Source organism: Camelina sativa, chromosome 3 (genome assembly GCF_000633955.1).
Source record: "Camelina sativa cultivar DH55 chromosome 3, Cs, whole genome shotgun sequence".
NCBI lineage: Eukaryota > Viridiplantae > Streptophyta > Magnoliopsida > Brassicales > Brassicaceae > Camelina > Camelina sativa.
The window spans coordinates 22158502-22167765 of record NC_025687.1 but is presented as its reverse complement, the minus strand read 5'-3'; the positions used below and the strand labels follow the sequence as shown (position 1 = coordinate 22167765).

The following is a 9264-nucleotide window of genomic DNA, read 5'->3' as shown; positions in this document are numbered from 1 at the left end:
ACGATCCGAAGGCGCGCTGTAGGGTGACGACCCGAGAGACGAGTATTGGATTTTTCCTTATACATTATGGCATGTGGGTTTAGGCCCGATGAGGAGCCAACATTATGGCATGCAGACTTAGGTCTGATGAAGAGCCATTAAAAACTTAAGATTTAGGTCTATGAGAAAAGGAAAGTCCAAAAGTCGAGAGCAAATAATGCCTGGAACGTGAGTCTATCGCCTAGAGGTGACCTTTCGTAGATCGGTCGGAGGAGTGCGTGCGGTGGAGACGGTTGCACGGGAGTCTTTGACTGATGGTTGTTCGAGATTTGAGGATGAATCTATGTTGGTGGGAGAGAAATATAACACCCGCTAACCAAAACTCTGCGTTTTGGGGGTGGGTGTTGATCGACACCCATGGTGGTGTCGGTCGACACCAAGGTTTTCTGGGTTGACCAGTTCGAATTAATTATCGATTTGGACCGGTTTGTTTTAAAGAAACCATTGAACCAAGGTTTAAAAAGGAGAAAAACGACCTAGGGTAGTGTTTTTGTTTTGTCTCACGCCGCTTTGAGAGAAAACAAAGAGAGAAAACTGTTCTTGTGGTTCTAGAGAGAGATTGTGAGATTTTACGGCTTTGTGGGTGAGATCTTGCTGTGGGAGTGAGGATTCAAGGCTAGGCGTGAGGGAAGCTTGCTGGGAGTGTGGATTCGTTCATTGTTGGTCAGAAACTTCCTGCAAAGAGGTGAGGGCATGACCATGGCTTATCTAAGCTAAGATCTCTAATTCTGTGATATTGTGTGTTGTTTGGTTGTTTGTTTTGGTTGTTTGTGAGTTTTTCATAGCTCCTGAGGCTTGGATTCGTTCCTGGGATCGTGTGGGACGAAGATGAGAGGTTTGGAGGCGAGATTCGGAGTTTCTGTTCGAAGGAAATCACTGCTCGACAGTGGTGTCGGTCGACACCAACGCGAGGACGGCTCGAGACTTAGCAAGTTTCGGTCGACACCATGTGGAGGTGTCGGTTGACACCGTTAGGGTTTCGGGGGTGTCGAGCAGGTGTCGGTCGACCCCCAAGTGGTGTTGGTCGACACCAGATGTCCAGTGTCGGTCGACACCTTCTAGTTTTGGTCGACACCCTTCTGACAGTAACCATATTGTGTCGGGTCACTTGTGCATGTTCCTGGTTTGTTTTATTGTTGTTATTTGTGGCATGAGAGATAATAATGCTTGTGTGTATAGCCCAGTAGATGGGAGGATTGCCTCACTGAGTATTTATCAAATACTCATGCATCTCAATTTGTGTTTGTGGTGCAGGTAAAGGTAAAGTGTGATCGTGGAATCAAGGCAATGAAGAGGAGGATGTTTTAGGGACTCGATTGGTTGTTATTTGGCGTTGTTAGGTTGCTAGAGTTGGGTCTTTAGAACTTGCTAGGTTGTTGGTTCCTTGTTTCCTGTTGTTTGACATTGAAATGGTTATGTTTGGATATTGGTTATTCTATTATGGAGTATTATTGGATATTGGTATTTGTTATTCCGCTGTTGTTATTGATCGTGGTTAGGTGGCTAGTGGGTATGAGATCACTAATTGTAGTTTATTTATTATTATTATTATTTTACTATTATTTATTATTTTTAAAAAAACGAGTTAGGTCGTTTCACAAATCAGTCACAAATTACCTACATACATGCTACTTATTAGCGACTAAAACTTGAGGTTGTGAGGATTTTGCTTCCATTTAGTGACCCTTGCGGTTTTATTTAGAGATTTTGTCAATAGAAATTTGAACTACTATAGATAGTTAATCATTATTATATGACTAAAAAATTAATTTTTCTATGGTTTACACATGTTTTCAAAACATTACACAAGTAATGTTAACTAATGGTTTTGAAATTTCTTAATTTCCTTTTCATTAGATGTGGTGCCTCATTAAACTAATTGATTATGTTTAATATAGTAACTTGAGTTATTGTAACATTATATATAGGTTTTGTTTGACTTTTTCAACATTTTTTACTTATAGTCACTAAACAGTCACACATTTGCTACGACTGTGCAACTAAATTAGCAATCTAACACTTTAGAAAATATAGTCGCATTTTGGTCACAATATCGCCATAAATACCCAGGCTTTAGCGACTAACACATGATTTAGATACTAACTTGCAACTACTTACCAAGTCTCGATTTTTTTAATTCGACATTTTACATTAGAGAAGTGTTAACATGTTTTTTTATACATTTATACTTTGATTTGATCAAACTCTATCATAAAAACTTCGTTAAAGTTTTAAATTTTAATGTTTAAAACAAATAATTCATAATTTTAATCATTCTTAAGTCTTACATTTTCTGTAATAAGAAGGTTTGACATTTTTTGTAAATTTCAAAACAAAGTTATCAAAAAAATGTTTTAAACTCTTAAACTAATAAATATGTATACTATAGAATACAGTTATGAGTAAGTGTTTGATATCAACAATTTTGTTCATAAAGTAGATAATTCCAAAATTTATTGTATACAACCAAATTTTAAATTCAAAAAAAAACCTTGATTATTTTTAAAATCTAAATTTGATCTAATCATTTTCAAATCTTAAATCCCAATTCCTAAAAAGAATAAAAATGAAAAAAATTAGATTATTATTGTAATTAATGGTTCCACTTAGTTTAATGAAAATGAAATAATAATAATGTTTATACAAAATTATTTGGGTTTTATTGACCTTAAAATGGAAAACTTCTCATTGGCTAATCCATGAAAACAATGATTATAGTGTTGTTTTAATATCCATCCTTGATAGATTTTGATCTAACGGACCAAATCTTCTCCTTCTTTTTCCCCTTCTCTTCTTCTTCTTCTATTTCTTCAAACGATTCAAGTTTCTCTTTAGATTTAATGTTCTCTTTCTTCTCTTCTTCTCTTCTCAAATGATTCCTCTTCTCCTTCTTCACTTCTCAACAATTCTTATCTCACCTTTTTTCCCAAATTTTGAAACTTTTGTTAACCACATCTCATTATCTCACATTTGGCCACACCTTTAACCGTTCACCACCACCACATCTTCAAGCTTCCGTCTACCAGATCTCAAAGCATTCGTCGTCGTTCATCACCAACAGATCTCAAAGCTTATGCCGTTCACCACCACCGCGTCTCAAAGCTTCCGTCGTTGTTTACCACAAACACAAACCGAAAATTCCGCAGTTAATCTCGATCTTCAACCGCTGCATCTTCTCTCTGCCGCCACAATCCTCTTCTCCCTCTCTTTTTCCTCCACCGTCTTGTTCCTCCACAAACTCGCCGGAGACTAAGCTTTCACCGTCCAACCACAACATCCATATTGAATCGCATATATATTTATTTTATTACTTAAATTGATTTAATAAAACTGACATTGTAATTTTTTCTACATAATCATTTTGTAATTTCTAATCTTTAAATATAAAAATAAAATGCTGATATTGTATTTACTGTTTATAATGAGTTTATGAAATAAATAAAATTACTTTTAATTTAATTAGTTTTATTGATTTAATAAAGTTAAATTTGTTTTTTTTCTTTTGTTTTGGTATTTTGTCATTAAAACGTCGTTAATATATGACCCCTCGACGTAGTCGCTTATATATGACTGTTTTACAAGGTCACTTTTTAGTCGCAAATTAGCAACTGTTTTGAGATGACTTTAAGTTGCGATCAAAAATATACGACCATATATATTAGTCTCCAAAGAGTCGCTAATAGGTGATAGTATTGCGATCGTTGTTTCAAAATATACGACTATTACTATGCGTCTCTAAACTGTCGGTTTTATACAACCATATTTATCGGTCTTAAAAGAGTTGCAAATATGCCACGTTATTGTGACTGTTATATTTAGCGACCAACTTAGATAGTCTCATAATAGTCGCAAATGGCTGTTTTGCAACTATTTTAGGACTCTTTTGGAAGTCACAAACGACTTGTTTTCTTGTAGTGAATAGTCATTAAAAACTTGTGAAGTGAATTCACCATCATTATCCACTCTGACTTCCTTTATGGCATAATCAATAAATTGAGCTTTCAACCTGATTATTTAGGCAATGAATTTTACGAATATCTTATTTTTAGTTGTCAATAGACACACATGTGACCATCTATTAGATACGCTAATTATTACCATAAAATAACGAAACGTCCCACATGAAGGGTGGATAGATCCACATATATCACCATGTATTATCTCTAAGAACATTGGTGATTCATTCCTAACATTGGGTCCCTGAGTGGAGAGGGTATAAAAGGCAGATGACCTGTTAGATGGGTTCGTCCACTTTAATGTTACCATTCACAAGTACAATTAAATTTAGAAGTTTTTTTTGTTTAAAATACAAAAAAACAGATGGACTGCATGTGGTCTAAAATTATGAAGGAATTGTAGTGGTCTATCTACAGTATAAACGCTGGTAATTTGCAGGGTTTTGTTTATATCATCCTTTTATTTTTTTATTATTAAACTTTTTACTGTATTGGATTATCCTATATTTGTCACACATTTCAATAGACTGTATTATTAACACGCATATCAATTCATATCCAGTACAACACACACTTAAACCACACACATCACAACGAAGTATCTATATAACACACATCAAACACAAAAGTGTCAATAAACACACAAACACACTTTTCATTTAAAAACTTTCCCTTTGCTCACTCAAAACACACAAACACATTTCTTCATCTAAAAAGTCTCTCTTTCCTCTCTCGCTTCCTATATATTTTTTTAATCGAAAAATTTCTTTCTAAATTTTCTTTTGGTTGAAAACTCTCTCTATATTTTACTGCGGTAGATCTTCTTATATCATCTTTAAATCAAATATATGATACATTTTGCATATACAAATTTTGTTATAATTTTGTATATACAAATTTAACACAAAAAAAAAGAGAAATTATAGTTATATATTTTTAGCTATAATTCAAAGTATTTGTATAATATAATTAAAAATATACATAAAACTGTTTATATTCACTAGTTTAATATACATATTTCATAAGATATAATTCAAAATATTTCTATAATATATTTTGAAATATTCACAAAAAGTGTTTACATTCATAAATTTATTTTCTGAATTTAGTATGATTTTATTTTATAATGTAGAAGTTCCATAAAATGACCAAATTTTTTTTATGTATACTACCATAAATTTAAATTATTTTTGTAATCATTTATAAAGTACAAAATTTAGTAATTTCATACTTTGTTTTACCAATTATTAGAAATTATAATAATTTGGTTTTATTATTATCAATAACTAACATAATATTAAATTTCTTAACTCTTGTAGCGCGTCTGGTCTTTGAAGGCACTTTAAGTGCTAACATGCGACAAGTTTGATCCTCGAGCAAGACATAGAGACAATACATGTTACATAATAAGATGTATAATATTACTTATATTTAGTGTAAATAATAACTCTAAAGATTTTTAACGGTAAATTATAATATAGATATATATATGTTAAAATAAAAATATCATTGTATTGAAACATATAAAATTAACATAACTCATGATTGTTTTTGTATCAGACCTAATAAAATAGGTATTAACAAATATTTAATCTTGCAGATATAACGTCTAATCGCCGGCAAAGCACAAATAGTTCAGTGGAACCTGATTCAAATATTCGTACGGAAACATCAGTACGGGTAAATATTTAATATTTTATTTTTTTAATTTTAATGTTGTTAGAGTTTAATTGAAAAATATAATTAAGAATTTTTGAAATTTGTAGACAGGAGATAATTTCAAATGGACTCCTAACCGAGAAAGAAATTTCTTGAGTTGTATGACAAAGCCATTGCAATGACTAATTACCGTTTAAAAGATCCTACACTTCTTGGTAAAGAGTTTGTGGTTGAAAATTTTAATGAGAAGTTCAATCTCAATATAAACTATCGGTTTTTCAATGAAAAACTTGATCAGTTGAAAAAAAAATACAAGAAGTATGTAGTTCTTAAGGATAACACATGTATCTCTGCTGATCCTGTTACACACCAGATAACTGCATCCAAGACTTGGTGGAAAATCAAGAAGTAAGTACTCACAATATGTTTCACTACCTAACTATCGGTTTACTGAATTTACGTAAAATATTTTTTTATTAATTTTTAAAAAATCTAATTACAGGTATGTAAAATTGTGCATGCCTTTGAGCCACAGCCGCCACAACTTTGGGATGTGATGCAACGTTTTTTCAGATTATATGATGTCAAATCTCAATCTCAATATTCTGTCAACCAGCGAAGAGAAAATATGATGAACGAAGGCACAAATAATAACGATTCTCATACGTACTCAGAAACATATGGTGGTGAAATGTCATATAGTCAAGTTCCAGAGACACAAGAAAACGAAGAGGTATACCACGTAAATATTGACGATGAAACACGTCCATCCAATGAGTTTACTCGTGAATATACACGTCATAGTTCTCCATCAGTTGATCCAATCCAAATCCCTGTTTCCGGAGTTTAACAACGAGGACGTGGAAGACATGGAAGTACTTCACAAATGTATGCGGTAAACTCATGTGACACTATTGGAAGTGGTTCGCGAGGAAGTCGAAGAAAACAATCTTTTGAGACAATGTTAACAGATACAGTGACTGGATTTAGAGAGTTTCAACGCCAAAGCTTACAACAACTACGCCCAAAATCATTTGACCAAAATGATTTTGACGAATGTGAAACGGCTGTGAAGATCTTTGAGGCTATGGAGCTTCCAAATGATACTAAATTTTATTGGGAATGCATAAGGGCATTCAAAGAAGACGAATTTTGGAGGGGAAAACGGCCAGTTCCCCCCTGAACTAAGTTACTTTATCGCACATATTCCTGAAACTTTCAACTGTGCCAATTCCCCTCTAAACTCTAATAAACTTTGAATATCCCACACCAACTATACTAAGTCGGATTAAACCCCCAAATCGTGAAACGGTGTTAAATTACCGTTAACAGATGATGATTAGGACGACACGTAAGCACTAAAACGATTGCGTTTTAGCACTAAACCCATGGTTTTACAAACACAAAACGACGTCGTATAACGAATTGGGGGTTTATTCGATTTAGGGTACTTATTTATTCTTCCTTCCCAAAACAAATCGCAAAAGTGAGAAACAGAAACAAAGAGAAACACTGAGAGATCGAGAATCGAAGCTGTTGTAGCTGAATTGGGTGAAAGAGGAAGAGGAATTCCGAAGAAATGTAGATGTGGAGAGAATGCATTTTTGAGGACATCAAAGACAGTGAAAAATCTAGGGAGACTTTTTAATGCTTGTACAAATGGAGATGAGGTCATGGTTTAATTGTTGGGTAGTTAAGGTATAAATTGTAAAATTCTGATACATTCTTTAATTATGTTGCAGAATAGTCGTGGTCACTTGTTCAAGTGGACAGATGAATCAATGGTTGAAGAGATTGAAGATATGATTCTGAGAATTGATGATCTTGAAGGAGCTTCATTGACATTAAGAAAAAGTTTACAAGTGTGCGAATCAGAAATGGAATCTCTTGCAATGGAGACTCGCACCTTTGAAGCGGTGATCTGCGGATTTGAGAAAGAGCTAGGGAGTTTTGAGAAAGAGCTTCAAGGATGCAAGTTGGAATTGCGTGGGTTGAAGAACATTGTTGTTTGTGTTGTGTTGATGGTTCTTGTTTATGTGTTTGTATTGTAATGTGTATGGTATGGTAGATGTACAAGTTGTTGTGTTTGAGACAATATTTAAGAAATGAGATGTTGTGTTTGAGACAATATTTAAGACCAAACAAAGTGAACCTCATAATTGTTACAAAAGACCAAAACATGATTCAAAGGTTCTTACAAAAGACCAAACAAAGTTCACCTAGAAACAAAACATGAACTCAAAAGCACTAGGACCTGCGAATTCAATCAATAACTTGGCTTTGAGGTGGCTGACTTGATCCGATGCACAACTCTGTTGTTCCAGCTACTTTAGACTTCTTTGAATGTCTATAATCCAGAGGTCCACTTTTCTTGCAGCCCCTTGTGTTATGCCCAGCCTCAAAACATCTTCCACAATGGATGATCCTCCTTTCTCTAGTAGCTTTAAGCTCTTTTCCCTTGCTCTTCTTCTTTTGTGGTGACTCATTCCTCTCCTTGATTCTTTTAGGGACACTGTTTCTACCTTGAGTTATCGGTCTTGGTGGTGGTTGTATCTCAGTCTGACCGGACTTAGGCCAAAAGTCTATTCCTCTAACCGCATCTATATGTGCATTGTACTCATTCCTCCACCTAGAAGTCAGATACCAAGATGATATATAGTCATCTACCTTGAGTTTCTTGACTGAAATCACCTTCAAAGCATGCGGACAAGGAATGCATGACATCTCCCACTTCTGGCATGTGCAAGAATGCATGGCCATGTGAACCTTATATGATGATTTCTTCTCCTTAACCTCATATTCACCTGGACCAGCAGGAATGGCTGCACAGTTTAATATCTTCTTCTGCTCTAGATTCACCCTCTCCATCGCCTTTATAGTATAATGACCTTTGTGATTATTTGCCTTCGTCCTTCTAATATCTATGAGCACAATTGCTCTTCTCCTGATACTTTCAAGCATTTCCACCAATGGCAACTCTCTTGTAACGTTAATGGCATTATTAAATGACTCATTGATGTTGTTACTTACATCATCACAAGAGGAGGTTTACTTGAAATAGGCAAGACTACAGTTTTTGGGATTCTTCTGCATCACTGATTCGTAGACATTCATGTCATACATCTTCAACTTCTCCAAGCGTTTGATGTATTGGGCGTTGTTATAACTCTTGGCAACCTTCCAGAACTTTGCTTTCATGTCATTCCTATGTGGATGCTTCTTCTTTAGGTTAGCATATATGTGTCTTGCACACATACGAAGCTCAACTTGTGGCAATAACTCAAAAACAGCATTCAATAAACCCTGAAATCATCAAAGAATAATTATTATGCAGCATTCAATAAACCATGAAATCATTAAAGAATAACACAGTTTAATTACCTTTTGCCTGTCTGAAATGAGTGTAAAACCAGCACCATCTCGCATATTCAAATCAGACTGCAACTTTCCAATGAACCACTTCCAGTTTTCTTCATCCTCTTTGTCCACCACAGCCCATGCAAGTGGATACATTTGATTATTTGAATCGTGTCCAACGGCAGCACACAACTGTCCTTTTGTGTAGTATTTGAGAAAGCAACCATCAATGCCAAATATTGGAAGAGAATAT

The 9264-nt window shown here is 34.4% G+C and overlaps 1 long non-coding RNA gene across 2 annotated transcripts; it reads left to right on the top strand.

The window, feature by feature from the left end:
• Window positions 4645-7390, top strand: LOC104777712. 2 transcript variants are annotated; one of them, XR_766324.2, is made up of 5 exons: window positions 4645-4711; window positions 5315-5408; window positions 5596-5675; window positions 5762-6062; window positions 6157-7390. It is a non-coding gene; the product is annotated as an uncharacterized LOC104777712 (long non-coding RNA). The 2 variants fall into 2 exon arrangements; XR_766323.1 differs by having other exon boundaries at window positions 4645-4809.